This window comes from Mixophyes fleayi, chromosome 10, assembly GCF_038048845.1.
Source record: "Mixophyes fleayi isolate aMixFle1 chromosome 10, aMixFle1.hap1, whole genome shotgun sequence".
In the NCBI taxonomy this organism is placed as follows: Eukaryota; Metazoa; Chordata; class Amphibia; order Anura; family Limnodynastidae; genus Mixophyes; species Mixophyes fleayi.
Window position 1 is genome coordinate 36703950 of NC_134411.1, and position 15290 is coordinate 36719239.

Below are 15290 nucleotides of genomic sequence, written 5' to 3' on the forward strand. Positions count from 1 at the left end.
GATAGTTGCAGAGAGAGAGCTGTGAGTGACAGGGAGGGATCATGTGATCCCTCCACACATGCGTTGTCCAGCTCTGCTCTTCGGAGCAGAGCTGACAGCATTGGATTTTTTCAATTTTGATAATGTACGCCAGCTTAACATGACAAGTTCCCGAAAAAAAATGTTTTTCGGGACTTGTTAGATTGCGGCCAGAGCAGTCACCATACTGTTGAATGGTGACTGCTCGCAAAAACGATCAGGAGTGCAAAGCAGCAGATATCCATGATATCTGCTGCGATGCACCTTTAATAAATTTGCGGAGGGCACATCGGGACCTGATTTTCACGGTAAGTGCACGATAGTGCACTACCGTGATTTCTTAAATATGCCCCTAAATTAGCTAACATACACACATACACAGACTAGGGTCAATTTGTTAGCAGCCAATGAATCTACCAGTATGTTTTTGGAGTGTGGGAGGAAACCCACACAAACACGGGGAGAACATAAAAACTCCTCACAGATAAGGCCATGGTCAGGAATCGAACTCATGACCCCAGTGCTGTGAGACAGAAGTGCTAACCACTGAGCCACGGTGCTAACCCTATAACATTTTTCTTTGAAATGCTTCTTCGCTGTCAAAAACGAAAAAAATTCTGTTATAGGATGTTTTTTATTAATGCATATTTCCATATATAAATTGGTTATTTCTGTATTTCTATGGCATAAAAGGAAAGATAATTTCTTTATGGTCATATTTCAGTACACATTTCTCACGGACAGATATCCATCTCATCTCATATCATCACATAGTGGTAAATGGTGCTATTGCTATAAGCTATTGACTTCGTTCAACGATTCCAAACATTTCTATACTAATAATCACCTCTTCCAAAACACTTGTTTCCAGGTGGCTATTGACCGCTGCCGTTAAAATGTATTAAGCTCAGATTCTAGAAAATCACCAACTTTGCAGGCAAAATGTAGCATTAATTTAGAACAATTGCAAACGCTCCATGGAGCATGGTGAGATGGTTAAGGAGTGGTCTAAAAAACAAGAAGAATTGAGAGGCAGAAGCCTCGTTTTTTAAATAGATATTTGTACTTATTGTGTTAAGTAAAAATACATGATAAGGTAATATTTTAAAACCTTATAAAATACATGAAGACATGATCAATTATAATTGTATCGTAAATCAACATTACATCTTTCAGTTTATCTTGCTTTCTGTCTCTTGAAATAGGTGTTATGTGCAATATATACTAAGCAAAGAGTATTCTCTGACAATGGAAACACAGATACAGTATGTAAATAAGTAAAGGAGGTAATATTTGACTATAAATATCATTACAACTTACAGCACAGTTTATTTATTTAAGTCAGTGGCTTAATATAAAGGGACAGATTATGACAGAAATTAGTGCATTGACGGTGAACAACTTCTAACTGACCTTTAAAGATAAAGCAATATATTAATCTGATATAGTGACTTCCTTAATGTATAGCAAAGAAGAAATGTGGAAGATATCTGGATCCCTCTTCCAGATTAGGGTGGATGGGGGGGGGGGGGGGGGGGAGGAGGGCGAAGAGGAAAGATAGGGAAGGTCATAGCAAAGAGCTTTATTTCCAACTTAAATCAAGGAAAACCAATGTCCCAGATTCTAGCAGCTGCCAAAACTGGAAACCCCCAACCTCCTTCAACATCAGTGTGGATGCCACGGGCTCTTTGTTGAATCCTAAAATCAAGACCTAACTCCTCTGCTTAATAGACCCCGTCTCTTTCCCATGATCATAGCACTGTTTTCTGGGCAAAGCCCCTCCAGTCTCATAACTTAATAAAGAATTTTCTTACATTACCTAAACCATGTGGATATTTCATTTAGTACCCCCCCCCCCCCTTTCCTCCTTGCCCTTTCCCTATTTTTAATATTGGCAGTCAACTACATCATTAGATTTTCTGTGCCTTATACTGTGTAATGATGTACCGAGAAAAAACAAACTTGGTCGCACAACACTAGTATACAGTGTACTTTTTCTATCTTTTTGTTGACTATTTAAATTAAGAATTGCAAAAAATAAGCCACAACCAGCCCTGGACTACGGCTGGCCATACTGGCAACACTCTCCCAGGGAACTTGCATTGCAGCGTGCAATCCCCCTGCCCTCATGTCAGGTGGCTCAGTGGTTAGCATTTGTGCCTTACAGCACTGGGGTCATGAGTTTAATTCCAGAGGAGTTTGTATGTTCTCCCCTTGTTTGCGTGGGTTTCCTCCGGGTGCTCTGGTTTCCTCCCACACTCCAAAAACATACAGGTAGGTTAATTGGCTGCTAACAAAATTTACCCTAGTCTGTCTCTGTCTGTGTGTGTGCGTTGGGGAATTTAGACTGTAAGCTCCAATGGGACAGGGACTGATGTGAGTGAGTTCTCTGCACAGCGCTGCGGAATTAGTGGTGCTATATAAATAAATGGTAATAATAATAATAATAATAATAATAATAATAATAATAATAATAATACAGCCCCCGCTAAAAGCACTGGGACCCTTTCAAAGCTGGTGGGTTATTAAATTGTTAATGATAGAATTAAGTATTCTTTTAAAATCTTGTTGTTGGTTTCACAAGCAGGTATGAATGGATGTGCTCTAGACAAAGCAAGCTTATCAATACACTGCAATATATTTACAAACACAGCAAAACAGGTTTAAAAGAAATGGCAGGAATTTCTGCGAGAAAAAAAAAAAACCTTTTGTGACCCCAGACACTTTAAATCAGTCTCTTTGAACATCGGATCCATCTCCTTCTCTATTTAATATTTTAAATTATATAGTTCAGGACTACTGCTATTCAGTGCTGAAGCATTCATCCAGCGTTCACGTTCCGCATGTCTATTATCAAGGAGAAAAAATATTCCGACTGTATTCTACTCTTCAAAGTGAGTTTAGTCATACAATTGCCTGTGCCTTCGTGATGATCGCTAAAACCTTTCAAAATGTCACATTCAGATGCACTTTTCTGAGGAGCTGAAATCAAGCTGTAATAATACAGAAAAGATTTTGTCACCAAAGCTAAAAGCTGAAGTTTTGATCGTTTTTCTGAACATACCGAGAACAACCAACGCCCTAGGACAGTGAACAGGGGTAAATTACCCCAAATAGGGTAAAAATGAAATTCCTGGGGGTAATGCTGCCGATTCACATGCTGTCAGCTGGATTGTAGACCCCTTTAAATGTGAAATTGCTGTTGTCTAGGGTTGGCAGAGGCACTTCTTGAGCTTCGATGCAATAATAAAGCTCGTATTGCATTTGAAAACAAAGCAGATCTGTCATATTTTTGGATGTCAACAGCTGCAAAGACATCAAAATTGCACATGAGGAGGCAGTCAAAAAGTTGCTGTCTTTTGCAACAACCTACCTTCGCGAACAAGGATTTTCCACTCTAACGAATATAAAAACAAAGTAGAGAAATCGATTGGACGCTGAAGACTGTATCCAAATTGCTTTGACATCAAAATGCCCCAATATTGATGCTCTCGTATCAAAAATGAAGCAATATCATTTCTCCAAAACCTGAAGTTTTGAAGTTGAAGCTTTCAAAGAAATTTTGAATAGATTCAATAAAATTTTGAATTCCAATAATTAATAATATATGATTTCCTTCCTTTCAAATCAAGGGGGTAATGTCGGCGTATCTAAATATATTTTGGTGTAAAAGGTAAAAAAGAGTTCCCTGACCCCTGCCCTAGGAGAAGACTTTCTTACATATTTACAACTCTAACCTCTCCATTTAATTCTTTAAATGGAGCAAATGTGGGGGGACCAATCACTAGGGATTCCCTCCTTTTCCTAATCATCATAAGCCTGTGTTGCTTTCAAGCCTCGGAAAAAGTCGTGGTTCAACGTTGGAGGATGGGACAGGAAGGAGATTCAAAACCACTATAGACAAAAATTATTGAACACAAATCAAAACAAAGAAAAGACACAATTATCCAACACTCGGGTGGTTGGTGCCTTAAAAGAGCCAGATGGCTTTACATCTGGGGCGCAACACATTAAATCACACAATGTACAAAATAAGAAAGAGAACTATATTTAGCATAGAGGGCAAAAAAAAGAAGTGACACTGTAATTGTCTACACAGATGGAGTCAATACAAATATTGAGAACCACACTTAGCATAAGAGAAGAGAAGTGATACTGTGTGTTTACAGGCAGTATAAAGAACAGATAGTGAGATTTCCATGTAGAATACCAGAGCACTGGCCATTATAAAATAAACGTTAGATATTTGCACTGTTTTATGCAAAAGTGTGTTTGATATTACAATATTCCTGCATAGTTGTGAAAAGAAACTCACAGCTTTGCTGTATGATTCTTCTCCTTACACGTCTAACTCTCAGGGATAGATTTATCAAACCTTCTAAAAGGGGAGGTGTTGCCTATAGCAACCAATCAGATTGTAGCTATCATTTATCTAGTACATTGTAGTAATAGCTAAATTATAGTTGGTTGCTATGAGCAACTCCTAAACTTTTCCTTTTTAGATTTTAAGTCTACCCCATAGTGATGGACAAATATGGAATAATATATAATTATAATTATTTAGTGTAACAACCCAACATTATAAACTAAGCCGTAATAATATCTAGTACTCTATCCCTTATCCCAAATTGTTACACACACATGTTCAATCTATTCTGAGTTACCTAAACATTATCCACAAAACAAGAACCCTTAGAGCAATACAATTTTATATTAATATTCTGCAAGTCAGCAGAACACAGCCCAAATTTCACCTTCGTTATTTCTCAATACAGTGCAGCGCACAAATTCAAAACAAAGATGGGTTTTAAAACACAGTTTTTAAATATTTAATTTTTTGTAAAAATAGAATCAGATGGAGGGAAAAAAAAAAAAAAACCTCCAACCTGAAATTAAATGTCAGTGATGCAATTCTGCTGTTATCCCATATAAAGTGCACATTAAATCCTGCAAGTAAATCGACATACATTATTCAACCTCATTATTCAAACCTCATCTGTTTTATCCAACTTTACCAACACTAACTATAAAAAGAGTCCTTGATTGCAAAGCATACTGGACAATTTATTCCTCCACATTAAAGTTGCTTAAAGCTTCTAATGAACTCTTCTATCACCACAATGAGGGGAAATTGAAATAAGAGCAAGTGGAACTTACAATCTAAATTCCCTAACATACACACACAGACAGACAGACAGACAGACAGAGACTAGGGTCAATTTTTGATAGCAGCCAATTAACCTACCAGTATGTTTTTGGAGTGTGGGAGGAAACCAGAGCACCCAGAGGAAACCCATGCAAACATGGGGAGAACATACAAACTCCACACAGATAAGGCCACGGTCGGGAATTGAACTCATGACCCCAGTGCTATGAGGCAAAAGTGCTAACCACTTAGCCACCATTCAACGGAAATTCACAGAGCTGAACTAAAGACAGTCCACCCAACTTTTTAAGTTGGGAAACCGGGGCAACGTGCAGATACGCAAGAAGGCGGCGTATACCACAGAGCGGTGCCAAATTTGGACTGTCCCATCTCAAATTAAGACAGCTGAAATTTACTGTAAAAGTATTTATAATCTCAAAGAGGGCAACAACTAATGACTTTCGGGTAATTGGGGTATTTGCTGCAACTTTAGAAAATGTTGTTTGTGCGTACAACCCCTTAAGTCAATATCAATTTAGCTCATATGAATATACATAACACATATAAGAAGATTTTTGTACTTGCGTTAAATCTCTTTCTCCGATTCCATCTGGGGGACACTGCTACCATGGGGTTGTATGAGGGCGCATGGAGTTGGCACTTAAATAGTTAACAACTAAGTTTGCTGCTGACTCCTCCCCTCTGCAATCCCACAGACCTCAGTAATACTAAAGTCCCAAGAAAAGGGCTCAACAACACAACTGACCGTAGAACAGCAAAAGGGAGGGAACGCAGTGTCCCCCAGATGGAATCGGAGAAAGATTTAACGCAAGTACAAAAATCTTTTCTCCTTCTTCCACTCTGGGGAACATTGCTACCATGGGTAATTCTCTGGTCTACTAGCTCGCAAAACACTGCGGCCGAAATTGTCATCCACAGACGCAAAAATATTGAACTGGCAAAACATCGTAAAGGTATGAACTGAGGACCAGGTCGCCACCCTACCTAGCTGGTCTGCATGCTCCTTGGCGAGCAGCCAAGAAAGCCCCCACCGCACAAGTAGAGTGCACCGTAAGAACCTGAGGCACAGGTAGATTTCTACACATAAGCAAGCTTAATCATAGATCTGATCCGACAAACAATGGCCTGCTTGGTGGACGGCCAACCTCTCCTATGAAATTCGTAAAGCACAAAAAGAGAGTCAGTCCTGCAACCAGCAGAAGTCCTGTCCACATAAACCCGTAAAGCCCAGACCACGTCCAGAATTCGAATAGACAGGGTCAGATGCGAATAGATAAAAGGACCTGATAAGTCTTTGAGGAGAAAATAGTCCAAATGCGGAATAATGTTCTCTCACAAGGCACGTAAATGTTCTGCCATTACCGCCATAATATTTGTGAAAACTCTCTGGCTCTGGAAAGCCAAAGCGGAAAGCCCTGAATTGATAATGGGAGCTTCCTACTGTAAAAACAAAGGACTGATCCCATCCGAAACTTGTCTACTCGTAGATGTTGTTTTAGCCTCTTGAGGTTTAGAAATGATCCGTCCTGTTTTGGGCACCAAGAACAGGTTTGAATGAAGCCCCCGGTGTTTCTCCACTCTGGACATGATCCCCAAGTTCCAAATATCTTAGATGTACGTCGCCCACTGATATTTGAATAATTGTAGGTGACCCCCTACCTCCACAGTCGCGAGGAGAGTAAGGTCCCGTCATGCGGATTAGTAATTAATTTTTTATTATTAATATATTTGTATTTTATTTTTTTATTTTAAGATCTTGGGATTCGGACATCTTCTAGAGTAAGCATCTCCTCCCATTTGCAACTGTCCTCAAATTGCAAGGAGACTACCTGTATTGGCGGGTTGAACTTAATAGTCCGTGTTCGCAAGAAAGGATTTCCAAAAAGACCCAAAACACGTAGTTTGTGATTTAGGGGCATTCACCGGCAGTAAAGTACGGTTGCTTGGCTAATCATAGTACCCAACACAATCCTGTATCAATATACGGTTGTATCAATATATAACAGAATAATCCTCACAATAGAAGAATCTCAACAAGTTGATAACTATGTGAAGGAATTAGTAAATATTCTACAGAAATCTATTTGTACAGATATGTGTAAGGCAAAACTGATGTAAGGTACTCATCCCTCCAGAACCATGTCTAGGACAGAGTACCCGCAGATAGAGAGCAGCCTGTCAGACAGACACAGTCTACTGCTGATAGAGAGCAGCCTGTCAGTTACACACAGAATACTGCTGATCAGTGGCAGCGATTCCGGTACTACCCATAGACAGGGCCGGATTTAGACCTCATAGGGCCCTAGGCAGGATATTGGTTTTGGGCCCCCTCCCTGAAACAATACATAGCACTATATTTTTGCAGCCTACCATATACCCCTATAGCTAAGTAGAAGTGAAAGCATGTGCCGCCACACCACCAAAGGATGTGGGGGCGTGGCTTGCATCTTTGGGGGCGTACCTAACATGTGAAAAGAGCAAGGCCACCCTGCTGCAGAAAAAGGCACCCCTAAATAATTACCGAGCAGTCCCGTTTTTTAAGTAGTTGGGTCAAAACAACCAAATAAGTATTTAAGTCAGGACAGAAATACTTCTTAAAGTTGTTTGCAAAAATAATACGCATAAATCCAAGGATGTGCCCTTGTCACCTTTGTCCCTCAATCATCACACTATGCCCATTTATTGACACTTTTGCCCCTTCACAATATCACCTCTGTGCCCCTTCATTATATCACCTCTGTGACCCCTCACTGTGTCACCTCTGTGCCCCTTCATTATCACCTCACCCTATGTGCCTCTGTTTTACTTACCTGTCTTTTTCTCTTTTGTATTCCTTTTTCTGTCTTCTGGTCTTCTTTCTTCTCCAGCGCGCAGCTCCTCGGTTAGTCCTCACTGTGGCCAGAAACAGACTTACAAGAAAAAACAAAAAACAAACAGTCACGTGATCGCGTGACAGGTCCCGGCAGTCTCTCTTCCTCTCTGCTCCGCCTGAATGAGGAGGAGAGACTGCCGGGACCTGTCACGCGATCACGTGACTGTTGTTTGTTGTTATTTTTAAGTTTGTTTCCGGCCGATGTTTATTTTAGTATGTTGGCGGACAGAGAGGGATGGCAGGCAGAGGGGAGCGCTCCTCCGCCTTGCCTACCCCGCCCTCACCACCAGTCCTGACTGGGCACTCTGGGGACCACTAGGCCCTAGGCAGTTGCCTAACGGTAAATCCGGCCCTGCCCATAGACAGAGAGCAGCCTGTGACTCTCACACAGTATATACTGCTGATAGAGAGCAGCCTGTCAGTCACACACAGTATATACCGCTGATAGAGAGCAGCCTGTCAGTCACACACAGTATATACCGCTGATAGAGAGCAGCCTGTCAGTCACACACAGTATATACCGCTGATAGAGAGCAGCCTGTCAGTCACACACAGTATATACCGCTGATAGAGAGCAGCCTGTCAGTCACACACAGTATATACCGCTGATAGAGAGCAGCCTGTCAGTCACACACAGTATATACCGCTGATAGAGAGCAGCCTGTCAGTCACACACAGTATATACCGCTGATAGAGAGCAGCCTGTCAGTCACACACAGTATATACCGCTGATAGAGAGCAGCCTGTCAGTCACACACAGTATATACCGCTGATAGAGAGCAGCCTGTCAGTCACACACAGTATATACCGCTGATAGAGAGCAGCCTGTCAGTCACACACAGTATATACCGCTGATAGAGAGCAGCCTGTCAGTCACACACGGTTTATACTGCTGATAGAGAGCAGCCTGTCAGTTACACACGGTATATACTGCAGATAGAGAGCAGCCTGTCAGTCACACACGGTATATACTGCTGATAGAGAGCAGCCTGTCAGTCACACACGGTATATACTGCAGATAGAGAGCAGCCTGTCAGTCACACACAGTATATACTGCAGATAGAGAGCAGCCTGTCAGTCACACACAGTATATACTGCTGATAGAGAGCAGCCTGTCAGTTACACACAGTTTATACTGCTGATAGAGAGCAGCCTGTCAGTTACACACAGTATATACTGCTGATAGAGAGCAGCCTGTCAGTTACACACAGTATATACTGCTGATAGAGAGCAGCCTGTCAGTTACACACAGTTTATACTGCTGATAGAGAGCAGCCTGTCAGTCACACACAGTATATACTGCTGATAGAGAGCAGCCTGTCAGTTACACACAGTATATACTGCTGATAGAGAGCAGCCTGTCAGTTACACACAGTATATACTGCTGATAGAGAGCAGCCTGTCAGTTACACACAGTTTATACTGCTGATAGAGAGCAGCCTGTCAGTCACACACAGTAGCCTCCTCAGTTTTTCTATGTTATTATTTAAAAAGAAGCAGAAAGACCATAAACAATCACAGCACAGAGATAATAGTATAACCACGTTTGTTTTGACCCCGGCTAATGACTCAAAACAGTAAGGAAATTAATCTCTGAATAATAAAATTATGTCTCAATCATTGACTGAGCACCCATTTAATATACTGTCTGCATTACCTTCAGATCCTTCTATAATAAAACTCTAAACTGTAGGTAGATAGATTATATATATATATATATATATATATATATATATATATATATATATATATATATATATATATATAGTCTTCTCTCTATTACCACAAGGACCCTCAGTAACTAGTTATTCCCCAGTGAGGTACTTACTGTTGAGGACAGGGTAACACTGAGCACTAACGGCCCCGGTCTCTGTACTCCACAGATAATTTAACAGGCATTGTGAATAGGTATAAAATTCTTGTTCTTATCAGACATTATATTTCTTTCTTTTTTTTTTTATAAGAAATACAGATTAGGCGACTTTCACAGAGAAAAATACAGTAAAATAATTACTAGTTCTGACTCTGACTAATAATAGCTTCATAACAGTAATATACATATTTGTGGTAATAATATTGTAACAGTGGAAGATATTGTATAAAATCACCTAAGTACAGATAGAGTCTAGTTATAACCCTATATGCCTTCTGTAAACACACATTATATATATATATATATATATATATATATATATATATATATATATATATATATATATATAAACAAACGGATATACATATACAAACTCTGCTGACATATATCATAAACACCTGGGGTACTTAGTGCTGCTGACAATGAAGTGAAGCAGCAGCAGATGATTCTCCACCATTATATCAGTCAGGATCCTCTGAGGTAACTGTAGCTGGATTTTCCCGCCTTTGGAATGTACCAATCAGCAGGAGGGGGGGGGTGGTCTACATTACACTCCCAGCACTGGTGTTTTCTTTTTTTTTTATATATATATCCCCTAAGGTGTACTGAGCGGACACAAGGAGGACATGTGACGAGGAGCCAGCAGCAGTAGAACTCTCTGACAGGAAAAGGTGCGAATATCCACCGCCTCGGAGCGTACCACTGACAGCCGGAGAATCTCTCACTCACTCCCCGCTGTCTGATGGTTCAGACGCCCATAGGAAGCCTCTATCAGCCCAGGCTGCCCACACTGCGTTGTGTTCCTGTATTAATGCCCATTTGGAATCCTTCCTAGGGCTCTATGAGATCCAAGTTCCCCCTCCGCCTCAGTGGAGGACTTGGTATCTCCCAGTATGTGCGGTCCTCGGACGGAGTGCGGTGCTCTCTGCCGGTGGCAGCACCGGACCCGTCGGGACAGTGCAGTGACAGTCGCTTAGCGCTGTCACTGCTCTTGATCAATAAACACCACACTGAGCTGTGCGGTCTCTCTTTTATAAATATTCTTCTTTTTTAAAGGAAAACAGAGCATTGCTCCATTTATAATCTGTGAGTAAGAAGATGTTACATACATCCATCCTCACCTATACTCATACCAATAATATAATAAAAATAATAAAATCTAAACCTAAGCAGCAAGTACTGCAGAGCAGTACTAACCGCAGCCCAACTCCTTGGGCACTTAAACAAAACTGGGGTCTGTGGGATTGCAGAGGGGAGGAGTCAGCAGCAAACTTAGTTGTTAAATAGTTAAGTGCCAACTCCATGCGCCCTCATACAACCCCATGGTAGCAGTGTCCCCCAGAGTGGATGAAGGAGAAATACAGTTTAATTATTAGTTTGCTATTATTCTTATTTTATTTGTTTTTCCATTTGGTTCCACTTTAAATTCACGTGGTTCTGGAATTATAGCAGCTGATTTTCATTGTTTAGATTGCAAACAATTTAAAATATTCATGGTAGCTTCTTTTTAAAACACTTCCTCCTTGATCATTAAATAACAAAGCCATTACTCATGTCAGGATTTACTAAAGGAATGAGTTGTGTTGTAGAAAACAGGTTGCCTGTGAAATTAGGATAAATATAGATCCTGTAAAAGCACTTGGAATTATTAACGTGTCTTTAATGCAGACAGACCTGTTTAGTTCAATCACAGATGAGATGAAATGACAACTACTTTATGGCACGGATCCTGGAAGCTCTTTTGAGTCGAACTAGTGCAAAAGGTCTTCCCTGAAGGAACAATCAAATAGTCAGCACATGAAAATAATGATTGTATCAGCTGCCTTTTGCTCTCTGCTCTAATCTAGGTGAAGATAATCTTTGCACAGAGCACTTAAGGCTCTTCAGTTACAACAATTGCAGGCTGAATGCTTTAGCCTATAGTTATCGCCAAGAAACTGTGGGGCTCATTCTCTAACATTATGGTTATGCAAAATATGTGCAGAAACACAGAAACCACTCAACAAATACATATTATCCATCTGGTGTAAGGTCATACTTGCCAACTCTCCCGAAATGTCCGTGAGGCTCCCAAAATAGTGGAGGATCTCAAAGACTTCCATTAGAGTCTGGCTCTCTCCCTGAAGTCAAGCAGGAGAAAGATATGGGCAGACACTGGAGAGAAGAATTAGCAATGACTACATCAGTGTGCTGGAGAACAGCGACCATTTTCTTGTAGCAGGACATGTCAAGATACTGGGTTTTCTGGCCCAATTCTACTCACTTCACCCTGGGGTGCCTTACTATGAGAGTGATGTCTACCCAGTACCTTCTAGGGTTCTCAGTCACTCAGTCAAATGCAGTTAGAAATTAAAATATATTTATTGTAACAAAAACAATCACTAGATTATTATATACACACTGTAAATAAATGCCAGGAAGGTTTACCACAATATCTGTTCCTTTCCCCACTAACTTTAGGAGTTACAGTCACCTGGCTGTCCGGACGACGACCCATTGATCTGCCGATTTATTTCACTGGTAGAGAACGGCAATTCTAAAACCAGCCACCTTGCAGCTTCCAGTCCCAGAATGAACATCCCCTCCCCCACCCCGGCAGTGGCTCCTTATATCTAGGGTCTAATTTCCACCGTGTTTTTCCCTCCCTGGGCAAACACCTGGGTCTATCCTTCTTAACCATTGGCGGGTGCTGTATCAGGAAGTTGGAGGGGTGGAGATGAGCTGTACTTCCACAGAAGGTCCCCTGCTGGGCTCTAAACGAAATGTGTGAACTAGTCATGTTGAGAACAATGGATACTAATTTGCCTTGCCCCTCACCTGTATCCGGTTATCTGATCCTTACCCATAACCCACCTGGCTTCACTTTAAGGACAATGACTAACAGCTTCCATGCAATATCAACAAGATACAACAAACAATATACATATTTAAAATGAGCTACAATGTCCCCTTATCCACATGCAAATAGACACTGCAGTGGTATTCTGTTGAGCTGGGGAACAAAAGCAAGGGCTATAAAAAGTACATGATAAAATACACATTTTGTGTGAAACGAAGGACAGGCTCGTTAGGGTGATATTAATACCACGTTTCACCACACACCACCTTTAGAGGAGGAGCTGAGCTACAACAAAATGTCCACCACTTTCCAGCACATAGGTGTAGTTATGAATTATCTTACCTATCCTGAAACGATTTTTCAAAAGTAGTGAAGTATTTGTAAGTTAGACAACAAAAGCAAATGTCTGAGTGGTTGATATGGTTTTGTGCAATTGTACCTAAATGCAGTGTAAAAGAACCCTAATAGAGGAAGCCATTTTGTGGACTGAACCAATATACTATCGGCTATCCATGCAGTAGGAACTAGTGACATCACTGAGTAACAAACATGATGATTGGATGCGCAATATATTGATTCATACCACAAAATGGCCACCAACACTGCCTAAATGATGCAACTACCTCACAAGGGCCCCAGGTATTAAGGGATAAATACAATTTTTCCCATATATTCTTTAATTTAAATGGATGAATATTATTAGACACCAGTTTAGCAGCAAAATATCCCTGGAAACCAGTTTAAAATGTTGGCAAATAAGCTCTTAGTTAACGGATAGAAGGTATAGAGCTTCAGCTACAAAATGGCTCCTATGCCCCAGTGATGTCACTAGTTTGTAATGAATTAATATGGAGTATGGATAAAATGGCTGCCTCCCCGGGGTGTGCATTTTGACAGGTTCATTTTAATACAGGTTTAGATTTCATCGAAGATCAACAATTTTCTGCCGCAGCGATGGATCTCATTGCCTCGTGGGAGATCGTGAAACAAATATACATATTGAATTTTGAAGTAACATGGTTTTATGCTAGAACCAGACAAGAAAACACGTGTTTTCTCCCCCTTATCTAATCACAATGAATGTTTTTGTCAAGTTCTATACAAACCCAGAGGAGAAGAATTAATCTGGGATTAGAGCTGGATTTTAAATCCCATGATATCTGCTGATAAAGCACGACGCACTCTAGGAAATTTGTGACATGATTCAGTCTACATCAATGGCTTCAAACATCATATCAGATGCAGATAAGAAAACCAGCTTACAGTCTTAACCCATTATAAGCTATATCCTAGTTAAGCACAAGGGGTTGTCTGCCCAAATCTTTAACAGCTTTCATGCTAATTCAGTCTTTGAAAACTTTTATCATATATAGCCTTATTTTCTCTAGCTCCCCAGCCTTTAAAATCTCAGCTTATACACGGTCACAATTTTGTAGCCCTAAATATTTCACACACCCCCACTCCCCAAAAGCCTTGCACCCTAGGCTGCAATCTCCTCATCCGATTGGATAATCAAACCCTGCCCATTGGAATAGACATACGGTTTTATTAGAAGCCAATTAACCTACCAGCATGTTTTGGGAGGGAACCAGAGCACCTGGAAGAGATCAATGCAATTATGGGAAATATAAAATTGTATGTATGTATGTATGTATGTATGTATGTATGTATGTATGTATGTATACACATACATACATACATACATACATATATACATACACACATATATACATACACACCTATAAACATTTATTGAAAAATACTGTGCAAATAAAAAACAAAAAATAGAGCAGGGTCATATTTCTCATTATTTCAGTGACTAACGGCTATGACAGTATAGCCTTATACTTTGTACTCATTAGTGTATCCAAGTGCACAGCAAGTGGAAAGTTACAAAAAAAAAAGTACATAGCAAGCGTTATGTTAAGAGGATACAATTTGCTACAAAAATCAATGGCTGCAACAAAATGACTCCCACTAGCTGCCCCAAGAACAAAAGCTATATTGATTTTAGGAAGTGGTTCCTAAGCTTTACAAACTCAGTGAAAATGCTACTTGGGTGTATCTATATATTGATGTGTGTCAGTGCATCATAAATAGGGTATAATAATTTAGTGTTTTTGCACCAGTTACTGTTATTCCATATACGTTTCAAGAAAGGAAAAGGAAAACAGTGTTCAATTGGGTAAGCACGACTAGTTTCTCTCGGTGGGATTAGAGCCCTAAGAATGGGAAGGACCAGTTCAGTCGCGTAGGGTTTGACCGAAGAAATTGGTCCATTTGGCGGCCAGAGACCAAAAAAAAATGGATTTTGGTCAGGCTAGCTGGCAATTCCAATTGGTCGATGACCATGTGACTCTCAACTGTATCTTTCTGCATTTCCAGCTTTTGCCGTCATAAAGCATGGACCTGCACTTCTTATTTAGGTGTGCGAGGGCATATGCTCATCCGCCAAGTGTAATCTACGCTTAGCGTTGCAGAATTTCTCATCTGCCTGAAATTCCACATGTCGGAAGACGTC

General features: G+C 40.4%; 1 protein-coding gene across 4 annotated transcripts in view; it reads right to left on the reverse strand.

The window, feature by feature from the left end:
* NELL1 (neural EGFL like 1) overlaps nt 1–15290 on the reverse strand; it is a 474045-nt gene that overhangs the window by 390984 nt on the left and 67771 nt on the right. Inside the window, exon 1 of one of the 4 annotated variants that reach the window (XM_075188426.1) lies at nt 10329–10397. The exons of the other annotated variants lie outside the window; for them this stretch is intronic. The gene's annotated coding sequence lies outside the window, so the exon portion shown is untranslated. Of the gene's footprint in view, nt 1–10328; nt 10398–15290 lie in introns of those variants that run through there. 4 annotated transcript variants of the gene reach the window in all.